Below are 16,238 nucleotides of genomic sequence, written 5' to 3' on the forward strand. Positions count from 1 at the left end.
GCAGAGAGGGGAGTCTTTGTCACTTCTACTTTGACGCACACAACAGCCTTGAATGTTGCGCTGGAAAGTTTAATCTGCAGATATATTGTGTTTATCTTATCTTACAAATCCGAAAAACAAAGCTGAAGGATTTATCAGCGCCTCAGAGCTGTAAATAAAATATGCAGATCAATGAGTTTCACCCTAGCATTTGGGGGGGGTCACCTCACTTAAAGCAACAGTACTGCTATTTATTTTTGTTTCATTCTTACAACTACAGAGCTGTTGCTGTAAAGTCTCAACAAGGCTCAGCTCTGTCTACATGCATATCAAACTCCTATCCAAAACATCTACTGTGGTTGCATCACACAGCTAAGGAGAAACTTCACAGGTATTTTCTCCCTAATCTCAAAGTTAACCACAAGATATACAAAGAGATGTGATCATTCACTACAGCATGTAATTAAAGTCATGGTGTGTTACAGGCAGCAGATATCACCTCATGCTATGTCATATGACCTCATGTGATTTCGGAGGGAAGCAGATGTAAACAAGAGACTGACTACATCCTGCTATAATCATACTCTACTATGAGAACACAAATCAAACCTACAAGAAGCCTTAACAAGTCTGCAGGAGAAAATGATCAGAAGACAAGGTCGACTACTCTGACCCTTTCTAGTCAACAGTAAGATGCTTGCTATATCGTTAACCTAATGGGCTACTTTGTTTACTGTTGGTAAAAGACAGAAGTCTCCTTCCTGCCTTATTAGCTACCATAGTGCAGTTAAGAAAGTGTATTCTTTGGGGCGCCAGATAGCCTAGCGGTTTTGTTGCACGTCCAATGAACAAAAAAAATAGTTTAGTTCTCATCTGAGCAACCGTGGGTTTCGAGTTCCACTTCAGCTCTTTGCTACATGTAATCCCACTCTTCTCAACATTTTGTGTCTCTTCAGCTGTCCTATTCATTTAAGGTAAAATGTGGCAAAAAATATCTTTAAAAAATATGTAATCTCCCAGATCTTTGATCCTACTTGGTACATATTGTATTTATAAATAATAAACATTATATTATATTGAGACGGCCTTGCTGAGCTGTTCAGTAGCCATGAGAATGGTTCCAAAAAGCTCTTGCATTAGTGATGATCTGGTACAGACATAAGTACCAATAAAGGGCCTTCATTAAATTCCTTTCCCTTGTTGCCTGGTTATTTAAGGGTAATTCTTAAGCATCTGATGTTATACAATCAACTGGCTATGTATATTGCCTAACAACATACTGTATATATATTTTTTAAATCATTTAATTCAGGCTGAAGATAGTTGCAGCTCAAAAGATGACAGGGAGACTACCTTCTTTGAGAGTGTTCTAAAATACTTTTGTTTTATTGTAGTTTTGCTATAAATAACACCTCCAGAAATTATCATTGACTGTGAAATTTTATTATCTGTTAATATCTTCAGTCTAGTAGGCTTATGGTATAGTATCTTGAAGTGCTGGCAAGTGATTATTTAAAGACGAAATCACATATCCAGGGCCTTTTTTTTAGCCCCAGTCTGTCCCTGTGTACTTGTCTGTGCACTTTTGAAATTCTGCACTTAAAGCTTAATGTGGCCATGCTTAAAACTAGCATTGGTATTTCATCCCCAGTGTACATTTGCTAAACCAATTAGCACTCACTCAGTTAGAACACACAAAGGGACAGACAGACGTAGGAACCTGACCACACTAAATAAGGTTCTCTGCAGAATACATTTACCTGAAGTCATCTCAAGCTTCTCCAAATGAGTTGGGTAACTGATCCTGCCAGCCAGCTGATGCTGGCGGTCTGTGGCTTTAGATGTGATGAGAGGAGGAGACAGAGAGAGGATGAGAAAACGAGGATGAAGAGTAAAGAGAACATATTGAGTTGGTTACACTTAATGCTGCAGTAATTCTGAGCATCTGAGAAACCACTTCTTTATCTCGGTCAATATCTGTCTTTTTCTGGCTCACACTTTTTTGTGAACTGTTTACCTTTTAAGGCAATATGCTAACGCGGTGAAGAGGAAGGCCTGGAAGGTAATACTACTAATGTTCATTAAGTTTTAATAAATGAGGTATTTTATGGGAAACAACTTTAAAGCCAATGGAAATAGAAACCTACAATAGCCTTCTAACTATAGGCCCTTACATAGAAATAAACATGTGAAAAGAATGTGAAATTAATTTAAATCCAAATAGGAAATTACGTCATGTTTCACTTCTGCCCATTTTATTAGTGTTGGGTTTGAATGTGGTGTATAATTGCACCACATTTAAACCCAGGCTTGTATCTTAGCAATCACTTCTTTGACCCAATCATAAGAAGAGTCACTCTGCAGCTAGCCTCAGTAAGCGTTCGTATCTTCAGCTGATTTCTACAGCCTCTGTGATATCTGCCTGTTGGCATTGACTACTTTCTACGGTTGGATAATTTTATGATGTGCAAGTTAAATTTACGCCATTAATGCTTTTTTTGGCAGGTATTTAGGGGGGAGTTTTGCTCTGTAATTACATAACACCAAGTAGCAATCTCAAGTGTTGAAAAATGAAGCTAATGCAGAAGAATAAGAAGCTGCAGTTCCTCGAGCTTCCACTCCAAAAGCCCCCGGAGTCACATACACACCCATTCAAAAATGGCCATTTTGGCAACAGAAATAAACATGTTTGCAGGCAAGAACATTCAACAAATTTGGTCAGAATTGTTAATATCTTCATTGACAAACACTGTACGACTGTGAATTTAATTATGTTGCTGTCTTGATTTCATAAAGGCTAAGAGTTAAGCATAATAAGGTGTGTGACTGAATTGACTGCAAGTGGGTGTGTTGAAGCTGTTTGCCAGGAGGCTAACGGCAACTTCAACTCCACCCCTTGTCCTGGGGTTGACTCAAAGTTAGGTTGAGACAGCTTTCTCATGGTGACCCTAATTGTTTGGCTTCAAAACTGCACTGAGATGTCCATACTTTATATAGTCTATTTAAAACACTTGCTTATGCTTCAGGGCAAATATCAGGCATCACATTTCTGGCTTTGAGAACAAACAGGGGAATTTTAATTAACTCATCAAGTGCATGCTAACTGTTAACAGCAAATTAAAATAGCTTTTCCAAAAGATATTGAGCTTTATTTTGATTCAATTTTGAGTGGATGCCTAATGAGACCTAACTTTAATATCTATTGGAAGCATCATTTCCAGATACTTTAATTGTCAGGCTACTGAAAGAAACCTTCCCTCTTTACACCACCTTTCATCATCTTTTCCTATATGCCTGCTTTTACTTCACCCCTTTCACTGACACATCCCCCCCCCCCCTCTCTGTCGTGCCAAGAACCGTCTCTGTTTTATGTGCCTGAGGAGAGGGGCGCACGTCTCTCCGTCTATGTCTTTACCATGTCTGAACCGCAGGCTACACACGCGACTTCCACTCGTCCATTAATGCCTCCGGATCAGGAACAGGTGGTTAATATAATTCCATTTGAAGGCTTTTCCAAAGCTGGCTGCACGCTCAGAACAGAGGCCTACAATGTGGAAAAAAAATACATGCTGGTACTTATGAAGGTTGCGTGAGCTAACATTTGTAGTACACATGAGAGGCAATTATGAGATTAAACTTGTTATAGGGAGTGTTGCTGCTCTGATTTTCAAAATGTAGAAAAATACACATTTAGCCACAGATGGGTTAGTGTGTGGCGCACACGCAGAGGGAATGTCACGCCTCAAGTAAATCTTTCATTGCCACACAAGCTCAACATGAATCTAGTTTGACAAGACAACAACATGCAGGGAAATTGCTTTTATTTTGCAAGACAAAGCTGGGATGAGGCAATCTGGATCTGTTTTTATTTTCATTGTGGTGATGTTTCGTCTGTTTTAAATGAATATATAAGAGTTGTCTTCATATCGTTAAAGGCTTTATACGCTCGTATCTTCACACTGCATGTAAATTTACCCGAAATAAGCGTGATCTAGAAACGCAGTTAAGCAGTGAGTACAGTATGTTATTCTTCTTTTCTCTAGTCCTTCAATTAAACAACTTTTATTCGTGAGGGGAGGAGTCAGCCGCTTTCCCGGCGATGTAAACAAACTGAAAATAGGACTTGGAAAACTCGGAAAACATCACAGACAGTGGGACTCGGGTGTTACACCCATTGTAGACAGTCATTACTCACAGAGTTATTTTCAGAGGATATACTTGATTTCTATTACATTTAAGTGAGAAAAATCACATATAAAGCCTTTAACACCCATTAATGAAAAACGTGTTACACACACTGTCTGCAAAACAAACAGCAGCAGGTGAATGTCAAAAACATCACATAAATCACAGCAGAAGAATGCTGAAGCCGGTTGAACATACCTGCAGAGTGAGTTTGTTTGTTTGTTTAATGTATCGCTATGGTGATGGTAGAGCTGATGCTGAAGGCTGGATGCCAAAAACACTTCAGGCTAGAATTACTTGCATCATACTAGACTACAATTGTTGGCAATGTTACCATCGCAATATGATAATATAGTAAGACCACAATCTGCTTCCCTGAAAATTGAGCTTCTGAATTTTTGAGTAATTAGATCACATACTGTTCTATGTGTTTCATTTTCTTGGAGGTCCCACCCGCTGTATCTCAGAAAAGCTGAGCCCACTATGAAAAACATATTTTTATCTACAGACCTTTGAATAAATGATCCAGTTAGTGTGTAATCTTTATTTTATTATATTCAAATCTGATTTTGGGTTGGGAGCAATCACTCTTCATTATAAGGGATGCATAAATGAATATAATGGCTGTAGCTGGTCTAAGCTGACTAATACATAGTTTCATTTATAAAAAAGGAAACACATATCATGTATAAAGTTTGAATCTGCAACATGTTTTTTTATCATCAATCAAACTGACATTGATTAAAAAAGGTGATAGTTGTCTTAAGAAATATTAGAAAGTAGAGTCATAAGGAAGCAGAATGGAAAATTCTTAAGTTGTTAAGAACAGTATTCAAGTAAATGCACTTCTGTTGTTTATTCACTTTATTCAATCTCTGTATGGTCACACGCAGTGGTGATGAGAAACTTACAAAACCATCAGAAATAGATATTTAAAGGAGAAACCACTTCCTCTGTTTTATTTCAGATTTGAAACGGAGGCTTGCTGGTCTTCGCATCTTAAATTAAAAGTCGTGTCTCTTGTCATTAGGGTGTGTCCCAGCTGGCGGGGCTGTTTAGTCCCTAAACAAAGAGTACGGCTTGTACCGGAACATGTTTAAATGCTGCACATAGCAGCACCTGAAAAAACACTGGCTCAGATCCTGGCACTGATAAATGAACATATAAAACATCTGCACATATAAAGATCGTTTATAAGAGGGAGTAAAAGTCATAATTAATAATCCTTTAGGATCCTGAGGATGCAGGGACTGACGTACTTCAGTGAAGGAAAAGAAAAGTCATGTATGATTCCATCATAGTTACATCAGTAAATAAGTGTTAAAGGGGGACATATTAGGAAAAATCCACTTTCATAGTGTTTTTGAACGTATATTTGGGTAACCTGAGTGTCTACTGACCCAGAAAATGTGAAATAAACCCATCCAGTCCTTTGTTTGTGTTCTGCATAAGTCTTACAACACAGAGGAAAATGCTCTGTTTCAAATTTGGGGCTCATTGCATTTAAAGAGACACACACACCAAAACGGAGCACTCTGAGAGAGCTGGTTTATACAGGGTCACAAACCTCCTCTGGTGTTTGAGTCATGTTATATTTTGACCAAAGCACAGCACAGACGTTTCATTTAGACCACAGGGGACTGTTTGAAAAGGTGGAAAGAGGGTATAATATGTCCTCTTTAAGAGTTTAGCAGGTCATTATGAGGGACCTTAAATGTCAGAAAATCATTTATCACTGATGGATAATTGAATCAGTGGAAGTCGATAGAAATGGCCGCACCATGCCTTGATGTCTGTGTTTCTACAGAAGCAGTAATGAGCTGTATGTGATATGTACATGAAGGGCTTTACATGGAAGAGTCTTCAAACCTGGGTCCATGAAGGTCGATGAAAATGAGGTCTTTGTTCTCTCCTGTGTGAGTACATGTTGGCCTAGGAAAACCTTCAAAGAGAGTGACGCACTGCCCATTACTGTACAATGAAGCTGATGTAATAACCAACAGATGACGACATCATCTCTTTGTTTTAAAATTAGAGCAAACAAAACCAAGCTCATGGGGTTAATTTATTTTAAAAAAGACAGTGTTTCTCCTTTGTTTTCGCAATATTTCAGATGATTTGTCTTCATTAATCCCACGTTTTATAACTTTTTACTCTTTGACCATGTCTTAACCTCTTGAAGAGGACAGCGAAAAGAACCGAGGCCCACAGCAGACCCGTGTGGTGGAGTGATAGTGATGGAAATGTGGAGGGAGCCAGTAAAAAAGGAGCCTGTGCTTTAGTTGGAGGCCGACCAAGACTCGTAGCAGAGAAAACAGGGGCAGGGGAGCTGCTGCGAAGACAGCTGGGATATTATCCACACAGGACTCGTACGCTGGGATTGATTTATGACAGTAATGTGGAGCTTGGCGAGCTTAATTTTGTGTAAATTATTTTTTAATTTTGTTGTTTTCTGGATTGCAATGGCTGTTTGGACATTGTCTGGCAAACGTTTTGTTGAAGAAACAGGGAATGTCATTAAGCATAACAGCATTATGAATGTGTCAAATCATGAACTCCTCTGAAAGTTTGGCAGGTGCTGCTCCTCCTTCTTTATGTGTTCTTTTTTTAAAGAGGCGTAAACTGCCACAATAACCACAAGTGGAGACCAAATAGGTGCTCAGAGCAAAGCTTTGAGCAACACGACCAAACAAAAGATAATAAAAGACAAAAAGGTCGAGTGCGATGAATACAAAATATCAAAGGTTACAATGTGGTTACAGTGACAGAAGACACATGACAAGTCACCAAACAGAAAACTCTTTATGTATCATCTGTTTCGATGTCGTTCATCCAGAAGAAGACACACAAGCTGTTTGTCAGTCTTCTAACAGGATTCAAGGTTTATTAGTCATTACGTCCACACTAAACATATTCACTTGATTGTAAAATGACTTTGCAAAACTGTTAAAAAGAACAAGAAACAAACTTTAGAATAAACAATATTAAAATCATTTGTTTCCCTCGTTATTAAATGAGTATAAAATGGTATAAAAAGTGTCAAAACAAGAAGAACTGCTGCAGCCCCTAATTGAAATAATGACAACCCTTCTTCAAGCAGCACCAATCAATATTTTTAACAACATATTTCACGAGTAGTCATGAAAACTCGAAAAGCACGAGACAAGCTCAAGTCATCTACTGTTTACAAAAAACACTGTTTAACTTTTTGACATTTTAAAGCTTCTGTAAGGAACTTTAGGTTTGTCGATTTTGGCGACCCCTGTGGATAAAATTGTACATGTTAAGTAAGATAAGATGTACTGATGTTGTAGTATTATTATTTTTAAAACAACAATATCCCGTCTTGTTTTATTTAGCAGTCAATGTATCACCCACTGTGAGTCTTTGCAGAGGAAAATGTACAGAAGGAAGGTTCAGCAGCTGGCTGTGAAACAGTCTTACATCTACACCCTGGCAGTGATTTCAGGCAGTAAATAAAAGAAAATAAATAGTTAATCTTTTAGATCATGGTTTTGTTGCTTTTGTAGTTCATATAAATGTATATGCTTGTATTAATTTCAGTCTGATTTGTGAGAAGCCAAAGACTCCTCACGGGAGCTTTACCCATACTTTCATTATTTGCTCAAATATCGTGTCTGTGTCTTTAGAGGAACAGCAGAATTAGCTTAAGGTGTATGTTGAACCGAAATGTTTTGGAAAGTGTGTGTAGCATCTCTTTCTATGTTTCAAAACATAGCTGTGAAAAAGTATAATTAAAGATATTTTTTGTCATTTGCAAACAGAAGTTCCAGAAAGTTCCAGAAATGAAACATGTTCTGATCATTTTCTCCAAATTCCCTCCTTTTTTTAAGTGAACTTTAAAAAGCTGGAGATATTGTTCTCAAACTGAGTTTTCTTTTTCTAAGATCATTATTTGTTTGATCCCTTTCTCTCTTTCTCTTATAAAAGCTATAGCGGCTTTACCTTGGAAAAAGTGGACATTATAATTGAATCACCAGACTCTCCTTGTAAGTGAGAAAGGCCAACCACTATAATCAAATAAAATCCCTGGTTGGGTAAAATAATTGGTCATGTGGATTAGTGTGTGCAGCTTATGAGCCATAGCAATGACTAACAGCTGATGAGTGGAAATACCTGTAGCATAACACAGAGTCCAGTGCTGTGTTGCTTCCCTCCTCCTCCCTTCTCTCCCTGCTGTCCCCTCCTTGTATCCCCCCTCCTTCCCCTTCCTGGTTTTCCCGCCAATAACTGAAACCTTCTCGACTTCATTTCACCGGCATGCTTTCTCTCTCTCTCTCTCTCTCTCTCTCTCTCTCTCTCTCTCTCTCTCTCTCTCTCTCTCTCTCTCTCTCTCTCCTGTGTCATGTTCCTTTTCCGTTTCTATCTTTCTTTAACAAATAAACAGGTCTCACGTGAGCTCCTCTTCCACTCCGTCTGCACAGGGGACACCGCCCTGTCTGGCCTCTGTGGCGACCTGAGCCGCGCCGCGATTGGCTGAGGCAGGGAAAAAACTGCAGCGAGAGGAACTGCGAGTGGCAGGCAGGCATATAGCGTGTCTGAGACAAAAACACGGGGCGGCCTGCCAGCTGCTGTCCCAGAGGGGAAGGAGAACACGGGCTGAAAGCCTGACTGGCTGCTGGACAAGTCAGTGTGAAGGGTTCCACTGCAGCACACTGTACATCTGTTTAGCATGCACGTTGTCACCACATGTTGAATACTTACAAAGTGCACATAATTATATACTTTAAAATGAAAGTGTTTTTTCCTTGACAGTCAACCCTAAACATTTGAGCAGCATTAAATCCAGCAGTCATTTTCTATACATGTAGGAATCAGACCCTTCCCTCTGGGACGGCCTGATGGCTTAAAATGACTAGATGCCTCAACAGATGACAGATGCTTGAAACACCTCATGGAAAAACAAACTCGATCACAGTTTTTGTCAGTTATAAATGAGGCCTGGCAATCAGTGCTCTGAGTGTGAGCTTTCAAGGCAACATGAGACAGCAGAGCTCCACTTTTTTTTTTTTTTCGTCCCCATGTTGACATCTCAAGTAATCCGTTCCCTGACTGCAGCTGCATCCAATCAAGAAACCTGCAAAATTGTTTTCTATGGCAAGAGCAGAAAGTCTTAAAAGTCAAAACAAAGAGGAGCAGTGGTCACAAATTGAAACCCAACCAAGAGGGATGTTTTGAACATATTGGACAGATGGGGTTGCTCCCTCACTGCTGTATGCATACATCTTTAATTGACTGTTTAATTGCCCTGCTTAATGTAGAGTGATCAGAATGACAGGCTGGTGTTAACTACAGAAGCTGAAGTACAGAGCTGTGCTCAGTCCTACAGGTGCATTGAGGGAACTCAGGGTTTTCTTGTAACTCAGAAGTTAAAGACAACCTAATATTGTATATGCATGTTTCAAGTTCATATAGTAAAAACAACCTTGCCTGAAATCTGATAAAGTCGTAACTGCAGTGATACAAAATCTATTGATGTAGTTCTATTAAGCTCTATCTGTAGCTTCCAAGTCCCACTTTAAGACTGATACCATTGACTGTATTATGGAGACGGCTGTTTTCATTGGAACATTTTACAAAGAAATTCTTTGTAGGGAAAGACATGCTAACTGACACTCCTAAACTCTCAATAAATCAATTAAAATGCCAAAAAAAAAAACCAAAAACAGCAACTGGGTGTTGTCATTGATGGAGAAACCAGACAGAATAATAAACAAAGGTGGCACAGACAGTCAGGACAGGATTAAACAGAGAGACAGCGAGGTGAAGGTGAATTTGCAGACATCCCCCTGTCTGTCCCTGACACGCCCAAAATCCTCTCTCTCCCTTTTGGACTGATCTAAGCATCTACTTTTATGTGTCTGAACCTGCAACCATGCTGCTTCACCTCTGTTCAAAGTGTGCATGTGCGTCATTCATTCATTTACAGTACTCACCTTTAACTGTATCCTAATCGAGTCAATTGAGTCTTATGTTCCTGCATGTGGGCGAGATGGATAGACAGACCTTAAATAAGATGATCTGAGTTTGTTAAGTGTTAAAAAATTGCCGAGGAATGAAATCATTTCCCCTTTATCTCAAATATCCCTGCTGGGTTTTCTTCAGTTTACAACTAATTGTCTTCCTGTCTTCCTATTTCATAACCTGACTCTAGCAATGTGCTGAATGAGTTTATAACTGCTAATCGCTTAATCAGCAAAAGTCTAAAACCAACACAACACATTCAACCTCTTAAAGCATCCCAGTGTTACAATAGCGTCTGGGTTGGACTTGTGTAATCCATTGAATTAAGGAGGATTTTAGGTTCTTTTTAATGGGGGTGAATGAATGAGACTGGTTGTGTCGTTTGTGGATTTTTTTTTCTTTATTACAAAGTATGAACTGGTACACGCTGGATATTATAATTTTGATGACTTTACATAGTTAAAACATGGATATATTATGTCTACTTTGTATTTTTTTAAATGCCAGACTTAAGCTAGGCCTTCATGTTCCCTGTTTTGGACATGTATAGCTTAAGTGCCTGATACATAACTTATCCAGGTGAAATTAATGGAATATATAATCTATGTGATCACACGGTTTGCTAGCGAACCGTCAGTGGCACGATTAAATATGACAGGAGCAACTAATGAAGTGAAGTGGCTTAAACATCAAGAACGCCTATTTGGGTCAATAGTTGGTGCAGTTTTACTCGATTAGCGTACCCATTGAAAACCAATACGTGACCTTTTTAAACCTAACCAAGTAGTCTGGAGCCAAACCCAAACCAAACTGTGTTAACAACATGTTAAACTGTGTTTTTTTTCTGCACGTATGTAATGTTATTCAAAGTCATATTTCCTGCTATTAGTAGAGATGCTAATTTTAGAAATAGTCATATCTAGGTTGTTTTAGGGGGTTGAAATAAAGCTGTGAAATTGTGTGGGTTTTATGACATACTGCATCTGGCATGATCAAGTCTCGACTGGAGTAACAGGTGACTCCATTATACCAAAATTCTTAATGATCTGCTCTTGGCCTTGGAAACAACCCATGATCAGTTTTTAAACTGTAAGTGGTGGTAAGCTAGTTAGCTGGAAATGCTAAGTGCCCCTTCAGAGCAGACAAACACACAGTTTAGCTGATTTGATAATATTGTTTTATTTTAAGCTTTGGAAACTCTGACCAACATCAAAACTTTTAAAAAGGCAAGTATCACAATGACTACAGCCTACACCACTTCCTAAAGTGTGATGTACAAACAGTGTTTGGGGGAGGGGTTAAAATAACTGAACTCACAACAGAAGTCTTTTACTTCAAAGCCAACCTAAACTGGCTTCAGATAAGCAACCATAGAATCAATCATAGCAGACGCACATCATCAAGTTCATTTAAAGCATGTAAGGATGCCATGCATCATCGCAATGACCTTTCCTTCCTTCTTCTGGCTTCTTTTGGACTTCAAAATACCCCTGGGGAGAAGTATTTATGTCTTCAGAGCTGTTTGTCGGCCACCAGGATATGATGCATGATGATGTCACCAGATCCCCTCAAAAAAACAAAGTCCAAAATCTGAACATTCCTGCTTGAGGAATGTGAAGAACGCTCACTCTCAGCCCATTTTATCCCTCTGAGGTCATCAGGCAGATGCAGGACAAAACAGAAAAACATCAATCTGTGTCACAGTGGCGCATGTTTTTCAAAAGACACCGCCTGGTTAAAGGTTGTACGGGTCAGGTGTGATGTACATAACAAATGACAGCTACAGACAATAGGAGGATCTGGAGGAATGAAAGTTTGAAGCTGCTGAAAGTGAGAGTTCTTGACCCGGGCTGAACATCAAGCGTCTCAGTCATTTTGTGTCATATTGTACGGGTTGTTGTGTTACTGTGTTTGATGGTGTTTAATGTTAAAGCAAAATGTTGGCCACATGAATCAGGTTTGGTTGTTGGCTAATGAAGGGGAAACAGTTTCCAAAAATGACGTGATTTGCGGTGTTAGTTTTCAATTTGATGTTCAGGAAATACAGTTCATGCCAGCAATGTCGAAGTGAAAACCAAAAATCTACGGTGGCCGACAAGGACAAATCAGCTGCAGTCATCTAAAGGATTATCATTAAAAAATGTATCAACTAATTGATAGCTAAGTGCTTTACATTAGCAGAAAATCAATAAACACGACATGACCTGCACCCTGGAGTCCATGTAAGTGGTTAAAAACATGGTATAAATAAAAGGCCCGATAAAATCAGAAAAACTGAGTAGAAAACAAATTCCTAACGAGGAAACTCAGGAGGTGAAATGTTACAATTCAAGACCAAAAAATAAGTCCCCTAATAAAATGGAGTTTTAATAATTCTGGTTATCATATTGATGTCAACTCATTTATGTCATTATCTCAAGAAAACATTTTAAGTTTTCCCGAGATTACAAGTTTTTTCCTAATATCTCGAGAAGACAACTGAAATAAACTTGTTAAAGCAGCATTATTATCCTGAGACAACGACATAAATATGTCAAAATCTCATTAACACTAGAAGGGTCACATAAAATGTATGGTTGCATGTCCTTTTAGGGCTTCCATAGATCATTAAAATGTAACAAAAAACTTAAAGATTATTCAGCATCGTAAAAAAGAATAAAGTAATTTAAAAAAACACAAAATAATCAATTAAAATGCACAATGATATGATACTAAGACACTAAAAGAGACAAAAACTAAAATATATTAAGACAATAAACTAATTGTCAAATAAAATTCAGTTGATAGTCAGCCTGAAAAGGTAGTTTTGAGTTTGACTTTCAACATCTTGACAAATGTGTGCGTTCTAGTTTTATATTGTTTATGCAATTGCAGCTGGTTTCTCCTAATGGAAGCCTTTTGGGTATTTTCAGTGGATTTTCCCTTGTCAGCCACCGTAGAAACATAAGAATTAAACATTTAAACAAAGATTAGAAGATCACAAAGCAAATTTATTTACACAGTACTTAATGGAAATGTTGGGTCAAGGAAAAAATTTCAACACGAGAAAAAGACAGAGGGTCCAACATGCTGTTTCCACAACTTCTTGCATGACTCACGAGCAAATATGAGCCTCACTGATCTCCTCTTCCTCCTTCTTCTTCTCTTTGTTCTAATTTTAAAAGCCTGACACTGACAAATAAATAACCTCTCCTTGGGGTTTCAAATGAGTCAGCAGATCCTTTCATCACACGCCGATGTGTCAGTGAGTTCAGACGTCTGTAATTCGATCTGAGCTCAGAGAGAGAGCGCAAATCTGACCTTTGAGCCCTGGCCAGGCTCTGCATCCTCTCATCTCTCGGGAGACGTGATGCAAAGCTACAGAGTTTAAACGCTGCCAGGCCTGCCGGACATCTGAGCGCAGATGCCGCTGTCCTCGGTGTGTACCCCTGGGACACCACAAAGTCACAAATATTTTCCTACAGATTTTTTTTTTTTTGTGACATATTTTGTGTCTTTCTTCTTTCTATTACAGTACGAAGAACATGTTTATGATTAAGATGTCAGACGCATATTTGTCCTCCATCTTTTCCTCCCTTTAATCCTATGTCTCAAATCTCTTTCTCCTGTTTCCAAGTGTGTTTGCCCCTCCTGTTACAAAGCAACAGGAGGGGCTGTGCTCATGCTCACACATTGCCTTGCTGTTAACGAAACACTAAATAAGCCGTAATAATACAAATTTGTATTTATCCCTATGTTTGGCAATTTTCAATAATACTTGATCCTATATTTCACATAATGCAATTCAGAATCTTAGACCCTGACTGTCTGGTAAATATCTTCATCTTTAAAATTCCACACACCTAGTTTGTGTTGTAAATTTTTCATCATAAATGTGATTAGCACACGAAATAAACTTTTCAGACTGTTTCAATCTTCAGAGCCAAAATGGTTTAAAACAAGCAGGATTTGAAAAAATTGTCACGACGGCTCTGCAAATGCTCTCACATACAACCTTTTTTTTCTTAGCAACCTTAAAAGGACAAGTGTCAGATTTATGGGGAGCTCATGGCAGAAATTGATTAAAATAATGATATGGATTTTCAATAATCTAAAATGAAGAATTTATGTTTTTTCCAAACCTTAGAATGAGCAATGTACCAACAGAGAAGGTGGATCCTTCTTCATGGAGTTGCCATGATGTAGCTACAGTTTCCAAATATAGAGAAATCCACAAGAGGTTCTAAAGAGGGCTTCTTTTTCGCAAGTTGTGAAAAAGGACGTTAAGGAGAGCAGATAAAAGCTTGTTGCAGTCTGCACCTTCACCACTACATATGGCTAAATATGAATTACTGCTCCTTTAAAGCAACTGTAAGGAACTTTCATTTTGTCTCCATTGTGGAGATGCATGTTGCTTATTGAAAGAAAGCGAAAGAAAGAAGTTTGCTAATGGCTAGATGTATAGTCAAATTAATAACATTCACTGTCAAAAGCTAAAGTATGCAACATTGTCTTGTAATGTTTTGTCTTTGTAACAATGAACCAGTTAGATTAGTATAAATGGTGGTGAAGCAAATAAAGCTACATAGGGATGACCCGTGTTCTCACCATGGTGTGTTTTGTATTTCATATCAGGGCAACTGTTTTAAATTAAGACTGCTTCATGACCACTAAAAACTCCCCAAACTTGGTTTCCAAAACACCACTGTGCAAAGACTTGAATGTCCTGTTGATGGACACAATTATCCCAACTAACACTGCACAGAAGACACGGAACAAATCAAAGAAAACCCTTCAGTGCTGGAAACAATCAAATCCAATTACGGACAGTGGTGGGACAGCTCCAGGAAGACGTTGGAAAGCAAACAATATCAGTATGTTCTTTCTTTTTATTTTGTAAATGAGCAAGTTTACTAAAGGCTATGGTAATATACCTCTCCAGAGTTGGAGCTTGACTGATGTCCGTCTGCACATCTTGTACCATTTTCTAATAGCAGAAAATAATAATGTGCACAGACTAAATACCATGAATATTGCAGTTGAGTTCACATTTAAAGTGCATGATTTACTGGATAGACATGAAGTAGATACACACAGTTTGCACAAATACACACACACACACACACACTCAGTCATGATCAAAGACAAGTACTAATGAGTTAGACTCAGGACAGCGACTGTGAAGAGTGACTCAGAACAGCTGCGACAGATTTATGCAGCACATAACCTTTGTCGGGCAAAGCACTCAGAACCAACCGGTACTTAAAGGCTGAATGTGCAACATCATGTGTTACACATAAATACAGCAGAAATCCAGAATAAATTCAGAAAATATCTCTGTGAGTCATGAGTCTACAATGAGTGTGACACGCGAGTCCCGCTGTCTCTGATGTTGTCTGAGCTGACGGGACGGCTGGCCGGCTCATCCCCTTGCGTGTAAAAGTTGTTTAATTGAGGGACTAGAGAATTTTTTTTTTTTACATTTTGTGTAAATTTACATGAAATGTGAAACTACGAGCAAACTAAAGAGCACTAGCATTAGCATGCTAACACAACAATGCAGCTCGAGTTGTTTTGGTTTCATGCTCAAGGGCGACATCTACTGGACCAAAAAGTTGCACATTAAGCCTTTAAACTGAAACCTGTATATTTTCTTTTCACAGCTATAATGAAATTTAACATTTAAACCACAAATTCCCTGATTTTCACACTCAACATGTCCACATTTCAAAGATACCTCCTCGTGCAGAACTTGTTACACGTGTCAACACTCGTTTGCATGTTGAGAGTGTTTTGAGTGACAGAGAGAGGGGTTAGGTGGGTGATACACGGAGAGAGCGATCGACTGTTGATAACTGCTGTCTGCTGCAGCAAACCGCACAGGGCTGTGAAACCACGGCTGAGTTCTGAATAATGAGGAACTATAACTGTCAAGTTCAGACCCCTGACACATACATGACATCTAAAACACTAAAAAACCTTAACCAGCATAGGACTGTAAAACATGGTTTTTACATAGAATCCCGTTCAGCAAAGTGTATGTTTATGAAATTGCATTGTTTGTTATTGACAGAGAAACAAAAAGAAAAAGCAGAAAAGAAAAGCTTCTG

The sequence above is a fragment of the Labrus bergylta genome, chromosome 23, assembly GCF_963930695.1.
Source record: "Labrus bergylta chromosome 23, fLabBer1.1, whole genome shotgun sequence".
NCBI classification, from domain to species: Eukaryota; Metazoa; Chordata; class Actinopteri; order Labriformes; family Labridae; genus Labrus; species Labrus bergylta.